The sequence below is a fragment of the Mesitornis unicolor genome, unplaced genomic scaffold (genome assembly GCF_000695765.1).
Source record: "Mesitornis unicolor isolate BGI_N332 unplaced genomic scaffold, ASM69576v1 scaffold14233, whole genome shotgun sequence".
Classification (NCBI taxonomy): domain Eukaryota; kingdom Metazoa; phylum Chordata; class Aves; order Mesitornithiformes; family Mesitornithidae; genus Mesitornis; species Mesitornis unicolor.
The window spans coordinates 3,537-16,644 of record NW_010172675.1 but is presented as its reverse complement, the minus strand read 5'-3'; positions in this window follow the sequence as shown (position 1 = coordinate 16,644).

Here is a 13,108-nt window from a genome sequence, read left to right as displayed (position 1 = left end):
GCAGGATGAGGTTGCAAGTTTCAAAAGTCTGAAGGTTTCATTAAAAATCCTTGAACTGTTCTGAATGAAGCTGTGGCTGCCCTGTTACTTTTTCATGCAAAAGAGAGCACAAAACACACTTTTAAAAAATAACACATAAATAAAAACTGTAAAGCAAATATTGTCTGGGTGCTTTTTCTTCCCATTTGTGCATCAGTGATCCAGGTCAAAAGCATATCTCAATTTTGTTTAAGATACTTTTCTGTCTTGAAATGTAGATACGCTTATTCAAAATAAGTGGGCAGAAATACCAAAGCATGGCAAAAGTTCTTCGTCTACAGAACGGTTTATTTTACCTGAATTTTTACCCCTTTTTTAATCTCACTGAGGCCTTCCCTCCTCCTGTTCCTCACAAAATTTATCTTTTGCTCCTGCAAAAACCATTATACCATGGTCTCACATCATGTTAAGGCCAGGTCTGCACTGGCAGAGATGCTGTTGTATTTCACCATACCCGGCATAACTTTGTCTTGAGTGAGGCATGAGTACCTGTTTTTAACACCTCTCAAGTTGCAAACCACACACGCAAGTGTTTATACTGGCTTCTTTCTTGCTGTGGGACACCTAACCCAGCAGAGAGGTACCGCGGCTTGGGCACGCACAACCTGATTGAGTATGAAGTCTGCCAAAACATCAACTAGAAAAATGCATCTCTCTTACTGCTGGTTCTTCTTAGCCCTTGCTAGGTGTACGAGACAGATGTGCAATCCTGCAAGAATAACACAGCAGTATCAGGGTTTTCCATTTGCCAATTCAAAATTGCATTAATATATTTTCCTGGGCATTTTGTCTGAAGTACCACTGCCACTAGTAGTATTTCACAGCAGTTCTGAGTTTTTTTTAATGCATCATAAAACCTTTAAAATCAAGGCTTTTTTAAACATTGTGTATAAAATACTGTGTTACTTTTTGACATAAGGAAGTTGATATTAATTCCTACTCAATAATACATGTAGACTGCTCCACTCAACAAGACCTTAAAATGTTTGAAATAAGTTTGCCACAGGCTGTCTTGCCTGAAGCTTTCTCCTATTAACTACAGAAGGAAACAGTATTGTGTCTTCAGTCTCCCAAACAGACTGGGAATCTGCTCAAAATATGGTCTTCACACACAGGCTGTTGTTGTTCTTATTAAAAATCAACAGGAGCTGGTAGAGAACTAAACAGAGAAATGTCCATGCATTAACACTTCCCTTGCCTCTGTATACTACGAAAAGAATGATGTTTACCTGAATGTGTTGCAGTAGAGCATCATACCTGGTTTTAGCCTTTTCATGAAGTACATTCATGAGACAAAACTCAAGTAGCAAACAGTCTAAAAAATAACAGTAAAGGAATTTTCCAGTAGTTTTGAGTGCATTCTTAAGAGATATATTGGTCAAAAGCAATAATAAAAGTATTTCCCTGTTCCCTTTCTAGAAAAACATATAATTCTTAAGGGAAAGGATGGCTAATTATGAGATGGTAGGGCCTCCACACTCCTGAAAATAAAGGATTTAATTTCTAGGCATACTAAGTTTGCATCTGTCACCTCACACAAATTGCTTAAAATAAAATATTTAAAAAAAAAAAAGGAAAAAAGAGACTATTTTAAATTATTCTCAGTGACCGTTCCTTTCCTTGTTCAGCTCTAGTCAGCGCTTCAGCTTATGCTCAGAAGTCGCTTATATCTATGGAGATATATACATAAGTTCTGTACTTGTTTTGGATATAAATCATACTAAAGTATTCTCCATAGTGAAAAGTTCAAAACCATGAAAAAATAATTTTAAAATCCAAGAAAAGCAAAGGTTGAGAAAAGATTTCCATAGATTATCCAGTTCTTCCTACTTTACTCCAGTGCAGGAACAACAACCTGCTATTATCTATTTCAGGGAAAGAAAAAGCTACTTCTTTTAGCCTAAACCAGGGGATTTCCTTTAACTAGGAGTTATAGCGGAGCTTCAGGTCCTGGGAGAGAGCAGGCTTATATGGCAGAAACTCCAGAAATCAAACAGGTCAGTCATAGGTGGATAGGTAGTTGTTGCCCTTGGGAGACAGCTCCTTGGAGCTGGACATCTCTTTGCTGGACACGCTCTTTGCCAGCCCCACTGAAGTCCTATCACCCAATGCCACCTTCATGGTCTGTTTAGCCAAAGCTCTTGAGATATGCACTGTGGTCCTTGACATCCTCCTCCATCTCTGCTACTATCGTCACTAATCATAGTGATGGCTATTGCATGGTTGTCCAGAATATTGGCTCCTTATTTCCCTCACACTTCTGTTCCCCCATCAGGTTTGGTTTAGATTGCTTAAGCTTATCCTGAAGTTATCAGGGTGCAGTTATATCCCAATATCTCCACAGTACTTTACTGTGTTGATCTCCATTAGGAAAAGGTCACTGCTAAGTCTTCTATGATATGTGAATTTGTAGCCAATACTCATCTCATCCACTCCTCTTTTATCTTCCAGGATTCTTTCTCCTTCACGCTCTAGCTATCTCTGACAAGTTATTTTGTGCAATTCATACTTTTAAAAAAGGCTATATAAGTATATACAATTTTCTTCAGTTTAAATGGAATATAATTTTGCATATGTTTTATTGTGTAGTAGAGCCATCTAGTGACGATTTTTTGTTATTAAAGTACAAAGGATTAATGTAAGAGGGCAAAATACACTGGTACAGGTTGCCCAGCTGTGGATGCCCCATCCCTGGGAGTGTTCAAGGCCAGGTTGGACAGGGCTTTGGGCAACCTGCTCTAGTGGGTTGTGTCCCTGCCCATGGGAGGGGGGTTGGACTGGTCCCTTCCTACCCAAACCATTCTATGATTCTATGATTCTAAATCACTGAAATATCCTTTTAGTGATAGGCATGTCTTTACATGCTCTCCCCAAAGCTACTGACAAAATAATCTTGTCAGTTCTGTGCAACTAGTAATAGATGGGATGGAAAACAGTGATCAAACATCACTGGCTTTCATGGCTCCAGAGCCTCTCTGCTCCTTTCCACGGGTGTCTTCAAAGGCCTTGGACTTTGCAATAAGTAAATCCAAAGTGATGCTAGTAAATCCAGTCTAGCTTTGGATGGCTGGCACAGAGGGCACAGTTTAGTCTGCAAGTGCCAATACAGATACATTCCTTATGTTATTTTGCTGAAGTAGAGAATCTGCCTCAGAACATCTTGGCTGCAAAGTCAGGCAGCAAATGCCTTTTCCAACTGAATCATTACCTGCCTGCTAAGGGAAGGGATGGATGTTAGAACTTGAAGGGGAAGGATGTTGGAACCAGATGATGTTTAAGGTCCCTTCCAACGTAAACCATTCTATAATGCTGTGTTCCTTTGGACAGAAGTGCTTTAATCCTGAAATCTTCTGCTTGCTCATTTAGGTGCCTAATTTACTTACTATTACTTCCCAATCAGTAGAGAGAAATAGGTACCTTTAGGGTCCCATCACCTTATTCTGAAAGGTCTCTGAATGTCTCCCGGCAGGACAGACTAGGCACCAGGGGGTGGTATGTCCTCTGTTCCCGCAGCATCTGGAGCGCTGCTGCTGAAGGGCAGGACCTGGCTCTAAGGTATGTACTTTGAATGTGGCCTCTCCACCACTTGTCATCCCAGGTGTGTAAAATAATGCAGGTCAGCCCGATGGTGCTTATCTTTCTTGCCAGAAACCTCTTCTCTGCAGAGAAAGACTGTCCTGAATTGTGAACATAGATCAGGCTGCTCTTGATGGACCAGAGCTATTAAAAATGCCTTTAGCAAGTGAATTATTCTGTTCCCTACAGACAGCTCAAGGATAGCACAGCATCAAATGGAAACTCACCTGCGACCATCCTATTGCATGAAGCAAATGCCACAACAGTCCTAGGCAATACTGTGTTATTAAATAGGTTGAGAAAGAGGAGAGGTCATGCATTTGCTTGTGCAGGGCATGGCACTCAGATAAGCATCATGGTGGCATGTTTGTGCATGGCACGAGAGAGTTGTTAGTGTGTTACATGCTGGAGAGGCCTATATACACTAATATAGAGTGTGTGTACATCCTAGTGCCTCCAGAGTGGTAGTCCTTGAATAGTGTAGGCATGCTGTCCTGCTTTTGTTGGGATAAAATCATAGAACCCGTTTTCTATTCAGGAAAACCGCATTTCTGCAAGAACTACAGTACTCATTTTAATGGAAGCAAAGTTGATAAGACACTTTGCTTTAGTTTTCAGCCAGCACTGGTATGTGGATTGTTATTGTGATCAAGGTCTTTAGCAGTTTTGAGTTAACCAGGTGAAGAAGCTGGGGAGAGGGAAAGCCAGGAGCTTACAGAACAGCTGACCATGCTGGCCAACAGAAATTATTCCATACCATAAATGTCGCACTCACTATAAACTGGGGAGTTTACTGGGGATGGCTGTTTCCTCAGTGATTGCACCAGCATAGGGTTTCACCTGTGATTCTCTTCCTGGTGCCTCCTACTCACCCATTTTTGCTGGAGATGTTGTTTTGCAGAGTTTATTTATCTTATCTAATATTCACTGCTGGAAACACACTGCTGAGTGTAACTTTATGTGATTTATTACCATTGTTCCTATTATTATTGTTATGTTTGGTTTTGTTTATTTCAATAAATGCATAAATTCATCTCATCTAGGGATGATCCGTTTCTTCTTTTTGTCTCTGAAATGGCTGGTTTTCTGCCTTTTTTTTTCTTCTTTTTTTCCTCTTTCTGGTTAAGCATCTCTATGAATATCATTGTTTTTCCAGTTTGAACTTGACAGTTTTCAGCAAAACCTCCAGTATGGATGAATAATTTATATTTACTCCAGATCATTGGAGTAGAATAAAAAATAAATACACTTTACCTTAACCTCTCTTCTTTGTCTGTTCAAAGTGTATGGTTTGGCAGGCTGCATAAAGAATTTGGCCTTAGCAGATAAGACAAACAGCAGCAAATCATATCACCTCAAACCTTTCCCTGGAAGAAGGTGGCATTATACAAAGCCTTTTAGTTACCAGGATTGTGCCAATCAATTCTCAAAAGAGTTCAATGATTTAAGCTGAAAAGATGAAAATATTGTTCATCTTACTTTGGTTGGTCCCAAAAGGGCAATGTATTGCACTTCTTGACTTACCACCATGATAACTACTTTGACTTCATCTTGAACTAATACCTCTACTAGAGGGAAAAAAAGAAGCATGTTGTCTGCCATTAATGAGAACAGTCAATGACCAACACATAGAGCAGTCACAGGTCAGACTCAGCCTTGGTTTAATTCTGAGCTTACCTCTGGGATGTGAGGCCTACCATGTGGTTCAAGATGCTGAAGAGCAGAAATTCCTCTCAGAGAAGAATTTAAAGTCTTGGCATGATTTAAAAAAAAATAATTTAAAATTTAAAAAAAATCTAGGAATTTCTATGTGGAGGAAAATCTGGGGCGCGGGGGGGGAATGTTGGCCTAATAGCAGCATTTTTTTTCAAATCCAACTTTAAAAATTATTCAGTATGAAATAAATAAAAAATAATTTAAAAGGCAGAAAAAAATTATCTTAAAATACTTGAAATGGGTATTTCAGGAATGTCAGATAACTCCTCCATTCCTCTCATCATTGCTTTCTGTTTTCAACCTTAAACTAATGAAGTTTAGGAGGAAGTGATCTGATAATCACAAACGAAAGCAATCTAATAATCACAAACTTAGCTTTCTGTTGAAATACATTTTAGTGTCCGGTCAGTTTGAGGAGGATATGTACATATTTGGCATGTTGCTAGTTCAGGTTCCAAATAAGAATTATGTATGGGCTGAAGGTCAGAATTTATGAGAAAGTTGATAAAAATCACAGATACACTGGTTTAAGTAGAACATAAAACAACAGAAGGGGCTAAGAATTAAGATCTGTTTATCAAAAGCTACAAGGTGAGAATTTACATTTGAAAAAAAAAGGTATCTAGTTTCCTTCCCTTTTACAGACATCTAAACAATTCTTTTGACCTAATGTGGTGTTATGGGTGGGGGGAGGCCAGAAAGGATGTAATATAGGGTACTACTTCACTGAGTCCATTTTGATTGCAGATCTGAAAGCATCTTTTCAAAATGGCAAGTCATGTGGTTTATGCAGAGGTATCGCCAAATCATTTTACTTCACAAACTTCAGATACAGGTAAAAAATTATCATCTTAATATTACTTACTCTTCCTTTGCTCAGTGACACGTCCTTAAAACTTTGATTCTTTCCTAAATCGAAGCATTCATAAGAAGTCATATTGAAAGCATTTTTGTAACTACTAATATGCACCTCTGTTTATTATGTATTTATTTACTTGGCAAATTCATGTTCATTAATAGAAGGAATACTGGATTCTAGCAAAAGTAAAGAGTGACTTTAAAAAAGTCCCATTCTGGATTTCAGTAGTATGGCTGAAACATGGTGTTTCTGAAACACATTACTGATCGGACATTTAAGATATTATTATGGATTACTGGAAACTCATTGGCAGTTACAGTGCACTGGTGACACTGACTGGACTTCTCTCTCCTGCAGTACATTTACATTTTATATTTTAATTTGAATCATTTTCTTAGACACCATAATATTATTGAATTGTAAAATGATAGGTCTGTTTCTCTTTTTTTCTTTCCTTCTTTCCCTCTCTATCTGTTTCATTCTTTCTCTTCTAAAAGTTCTATGTTGAGAAAAATACAAGTCAAGAATCAATGGAGGTTTCTGTAATTTTGAAAACAGTCCTACAATTTGTGTATGACCTACTGATGTCTTGAACTATAAAACTGCAGTACTTAAAAATGTATTTTCAAGAAATAAAGTGCAAAAGATAGGCATTGATGGATATAAGTAGGAAATAGGTCATGTTTTTAAAACTAAAGTATCGAGTTAAATTTTTTAGATTCTGATCAAAAAACAGAACTTTGCTAGTTCTAGAACAATTAGGTATGGAAAATGTATTTTAAATTATAACATTCAGAGGGCATAGTATGAAAGAAAAATGTGTCCTGAATATGCTAGCAAAGCAATATTTATTCCATAAAAAGAATTTTTGTAGATTCGCTCCTTGGGACACAGTACTAAAAGCATCTGTAAGGTTATGATGTCTTTGTCTTTCATATGTTAACTCAGTTTGCACTTTAGATTGTGTGATCAGTTCACAGTAGAAAAGCTGCATTGCCAGGACAATCTTTGGTACCCCAGTGTAGAACTACCCCCTAAGTACTTATTGGAAATGCACACACATGCCAAGTACAACCATCTGTACAAAATGTTTCAAAATTTGAGAGCATAAAAGTCTGTTCCACCTTTTTTTTTTGTTTCCTCACCTGAGACTGCCCTTTAAATTTCCAGTTATGTTTTTTAGTTTTAAGTGCTTTCACACAGTTTTTAATACACTTTGGCGAATTATGCTTAGAAATTGATGCCTTAAGTTATCCTGAGATCCCTATAACCAAATAACATACTTTCGAAAGTTGCCAGTATGAGGTGTTTGAAAAGACAGTGCCTAAAAGTTTTTGATGGCCAACTAAGAGGCTAAGTAACCAAATTTCAGGCAAAATGTCTTTTATTGAGCTTTAGAGTATGACAGCATGGTGTTTACCCTACCATAATCTTTTTGAAAAATCTTTTCAATAGCATTACCAATACTCCTTTCACTTCTGTGAAACTTGCATTTTTTTGATATCCTAATAAATGCTTTACTTTAATAACTTCCTAAAACAATTACTTCTGAAGGCTGATTCATATCTTGTATGAAGAAATACTTAAAATCAATCTTGAATTTGCCACCTATTAATACTGTCAGTGTGTCTTAGTGAGATATAGTTGAAAAAACACCTACCTATATAATGAACTTTGTGCGTGTGTGTTCATATACATATAGATTTCCATTGTACATTCTTACAATCTCTATCTTTGATTTCTATGTATGCTTTATTGCTTTCATAGTTGAGAGCACAAGTGCAGGAAACTGTGGTCCTCATCTTCTGCCAAACACTGCTAACTGTTCTGACTCCTTGGCTGCTGCATGAGAAAGATGCTGCATTCAACAGAACAGCAATTTGATAATGCTTGATACTAGGAATGGTTTAGATTCAACATTTCTTGTAAGTCTAAGGCAGATCTCAGTAGCTCTGCCACCCTTAGGAGGTTGCTTTTCTTGGCTTGGTATTTACCATGCTACAGTGAGTTCAGAATAGTTGAGTTAGCTATGACCCACCCGCCTAAAAAAGCTCAAAGGAAGCAGTTGCTGTCTTACTCCATGCATATTTTGCATTAGATGGTTGATACAGCAAGACTTGGAAAAGGCCAAAGTTGCTCCTGTGAGACAGAAATAACGGCCTCAGCCAGCAAAGAAAAGAAGTTTCACACTGCCCTGCCTCTGAGCATTTTCTGAGTTACAGAATTCAAACTTTGTGCTGTCTTATCAGATTACATATTTCTAAGTGTTGTCTGCTTCCCCATGGCCACTATATCCATCCCCTGGCTAGTCTGCACCCCACTTTTTCTCTCCCTTTGCCCCCTCTCCTTGCTTGCACTGCTTCCTCGAGTTTTTGCGTGTGGTAGATAGAGCAAATGGTCCATGTTGCTGGACTTGTCCTACATTTTGCACTGCTGAAGTTTGCATTTGCTCATCTTCCCCATGGAACTTCAGAGAAAAATCTGTTTGGTTTCTCTCTTAAGAAAAATACCCATTTTATTTCATATGCTACCAGAAAGCAAATTTGATGTAAGTAGCTCCTGGGAAATGAGGCAAAACATGCAAAGCAGGCAACCTACAAGGTGGTGTGTTGCAGTTGATATAAAAATACAGCTTCTTCCTTCCGTCCGCTGCTGCGCCTACTGAAAGCTGCTGGGGTCAGTCAGGTATGTCCTGTCACTCACCGCTTTCCTTCTCCCTCTGATAGTTCATCTGTGGATTTAATACCACAAGGAGGATAAACTGTATCATAGAGCAGTTCTCCACCTTGTTACACCTGCAGTCATCTTCCTACTTATACCTCTTCCTAATGAACTTTTTTGATTGTACAGTACTGCTAATTTGAGCCGATAGTCCTGTAGTAGCCTCTGGACAGCGAGATGTCTTCTGGGTGTACTTGTTTTCATGCTTATATGAATTTCAAAGCACTGCCCACATAATGCAGCTCGACCACATAATAGAGGTTGGGTACATAAACATCATCTTTGCCTTCCTTGAACTTTACATCTAGCACTTGCCACTGAACTACTAATAGCCAAAGGAGTAGCTGCTTTTAGAGTGGCAGTGAAACAGGTCTCTTCTGTTATGCAGATGGCCAGCATAAGCATAAGCATCCATACATAATAACAGACAAGTGTAGGCAAGGCCTCCAGAGATAAGAAGAGCAATGCTTACTAAAGCAAAGCAATCTTAGCAAACCACCCTCTTTCCTGGGAAAATGAGTCACAGCTCCTGGAAACAGTACTGCCAGCTCCTTTCCCAGCTCAGTTTACCTTACTGTTACTGAATCTTCCCAGGCCATCAATCACTGCTGATGGTGCAGAATTCTGCCCTGTTGACACTCGGAAGGCAGTCCTATGCCTTTGGTGAAACCAACCCTGGCAACATTTGTTATGCTTTCCATCAGTGCCGAATATTTTGTTAGGCATAGTGAAAATATTTTTTTTAACGGTTGCAACCATAAGTGTCACAAGCATGCCAGGAGTTACCAAGGCATATGAGGGTTTTTCACTGGCTGACTATCAGATACAGAACAGGGAGATTTCCCACAGCCCCGGGTATGTGCACTCATCTCTGCCATATCACATTTGAAAGTGAGACAGTGCTATAAGAAAGTGCTGGAGTGCTTGCTGCAGGCTCTAGGCAAAAGGCAATCCTCTTGCACTTGGAAGGAATGTCTCTTACTAACAGAATAGCCATGGTTTATTTTGCCTGCATGTGCTCTGCCTCAGGGCCATTCTTTCAATGCAGCTGTGTCTTAGTCCACTATAATTTACATAGGTTAATATCTCTGATCAATCTGGAGATGCTAGGTAATTTTCAGAGGGAATGTGTGCATGGTCTGAGGCATGAGAATCTGTCAAAGACTTCTTCCTGGCAAGTGTAAAGGTAGTCAGATCAAATGTAAGGATAGAGAAGCTTTTTTTTGCAAAATAAGTTCTAAAAGCATATCTGAGAACAAAGATGATCTGGGAAGATCTTATCCTGATGAGCAGCTGACAAATGAGAAAAAAAAGTCATGAAAGAGCATGACAAGTAATACTTGGAAGAAACAAAGAAGAAAGCAGTGGCTGAAGGAAGATCAGTTGTTCCCTGTCATTTCTAGATCTCATTACAACAAACGGCATAAATGTCCACAGTGAGAGAAAGACCTTCTTCATTGCCTTGGTTTGTGAAATGGGGATTTCAAAGCCTCCAGGAATGGGTGTCTCGACTCAGCAGAGACGACGGCTGCTCCAATTCAAGCGGTTGTGCCAGCTCTGCATGAAAAGCTTCCCTTGCAAATGGTTCTTAGTCATGGAAAGCATCTGGTGTGAGAGAGTAGAGGGCCTGCTCTGCTGGCAGATGAGAATGGTCATAAGTTAGCAAGGTAACAAAGATTCAGATAAGTCTATTGCTAAGTCTTCTTTCCCCCAGTTTCCGCCTTCTGTGACTAACAATAGGGTTTAAAAATAAAACCCCAACCTACTTTTGGATTACTCTAGCTTAGAATTAACTGCAGACAGGCTTTCCTTTCCCCTTTTTCTAGAGACAGTGGAATTAGAGGTTTGTATTAAAAATCTGCTTTCTGTCTGCAGTAGTGCTTACCAACTATTAATTAAAAACTCATTTAAATACTTGGAAGAATGAACTTGAGGAAGAAAAATCTATGGATGAAATGAAAATAGTATGTTTATATTTTGCATAATGTTTTACATTTGGTGTTTTATTCTGAATTGTTAAAATTATGTTTAATTCATAAGTGATTGAAAAATAACTTGCCTCTGCTCTATGCACATACACAGCTTCGTTCCAATAGGAAATGTGTTCCTCTTTGTGCAAGAAGAAACAGTAGGAAACAGGCATGCTTCATACCCATGGGCAAGATCTGAATTCACCAGGAATGAAAAGTTTATGAAGAAGTACATAGAAAAAAAAATAGCCAAAAAAGGTGCCATTAAATTCTGCTAAAAGATTGACAGAATGTATACGTGTGTGTACAAATATGGAATAATAAGAAAAAAACACAGAATTAACAACAGAGTAGTTCAATGCATGATAACTTACAGGGTTTTTTTAAAAAAAATCTAAAATTTAATAACTACATAACATTTTTTTACATTTCTTTGGAAAACTGCACAGTGGAACAATTATTTGTATGAACTCTTCTAATAATTTCTTTCTGGGAAATTCATTCATCAACACACAAGTCTTATCAGTAAAAAAAAAAACAAAACAACAACCTCTCTTGCCTGTTCTTGCTCTTCCCTTTTTCTCAGAGAAAGTCTGATGCTGCAGGGTGCTGGATGCAATGAAAGTGGCAAAGGCTGGCCTTGGGTAGGTTCTCTAATTGAAGCATTTTGTTGTCTCTACAGGTAATTCAATCACATACGCTGAGGTGAATGTGAAACGAAGATCTGACAAATCTACACCCAAGACTACACGTATAGGTACTGCAACACTGTGGAACACTTCACATTTTCTAATTATATTTTATCCTCTTTGTATACCATCATAGTCATAAATTTACATATAATGGAGGAGTAATTTACAGCTAGATGCCCAAAGAGATGTTGATATGACATAGGCAAATTAAAAGACCTTCCAAACCTTTCCCAGCCACTGTTTTTCCCTGGGGGTGCCTGAAGGCTGCAGGATGCAGTGTTTCCAGGGTCAGCAGGTAAAGTCAAAGGCCCCCAGGTTTGGATTAGGCTGAATTTGTCCCTCAATCCCAGCTAAGCCTGTAGGGATTCACTGCTGCGGTGTCTCTTGATTCGGAGTGCCTCTGGGTTTCAGTCTAGCAAGCCTTTGCCCTATGCCTATGCTGCCGGTAGGGATTGCACCTGCGAGCAAAAGTTGGTCCCAGGGCCTGTCGTTGCAGACAGATCTGTGTCCATGCTCCTCAGTGCAAGCATCTTTGGAGCAAAGCAGCTGCTTCTGCACAGCGTAGCCCCTGACCATTTACCTCCTCTGGGCCCCATGAGACATGTCTGGTTGTGGCATTCTGGTTCAGAAGTGCCTGAATTTAAAAAGATGTGTTGCATCTCGCCAACACCTTTTTGTTTTTTTAAATCATGGCACATAATACATTGCACTATGCTGCTGGGTACACAATAAAGGGTCTCACATAGACCATGGGAATGTCTACTGAGGATGCTGCTGGACAACACTTTTGGGCAGAAGGAGTAAAATTTGGCACTGTCCCTGTCTGCCCTGTTGGAAGGGAACGGTTCTCTGAAATACCACCAGATTTCTTCTGAGAAGGGATCAGATAGTTCATCCCAGAAGCAAATGAATATGCACCATGCAGGCACTGGGGTTCACTGGAGAACCAGGACCTGGTAGCAGGACAAACTGTCATTGTGTGCCTCTAGTGAGTAAATCACACAAACACACAGAAACTCCCTGCCCATTCAGCAGCCAAATAGCACACTTTTCCAGGCTATGGGACAGTATCACTTTCTATCTTTGCTGCAAGTGATTTCAATAAATTTTCCCCTGCTCCCCACTTCTGAAGGAATGCTCAGAATATGTGATTAAACTTTATTTTTCAGTGGAGACACTCTCAAACTCTCCTGTTTTTTGTTTTTAGCCACAATTTATGTGTATTGTTTTTCATTTCCAAATGCATTTAGAGTGAATGAACAGGTTAGCAGTAGTATTTAAAGTACAGAAACTAAGTTAAATTTAGAAAGTAATGGCTAGGGAGAAAAAATCAGGTTTTGACCAGTTATTTGACAAGTTCAGATAACTTGTGTCTAGCTTAAGTGAAAATTTTAAGTTATATTAAACTATTTTGTCAAACTGTGTAACCAGCCCTGAAAGTAAATTTTGTTTTGCAAAGTGAAACTGTATGTCGAGTATGAGTTTTAGCTCTCTCGTATGAGGTGAAAATGAAGAAGAAAAGGAAAGAAAATATT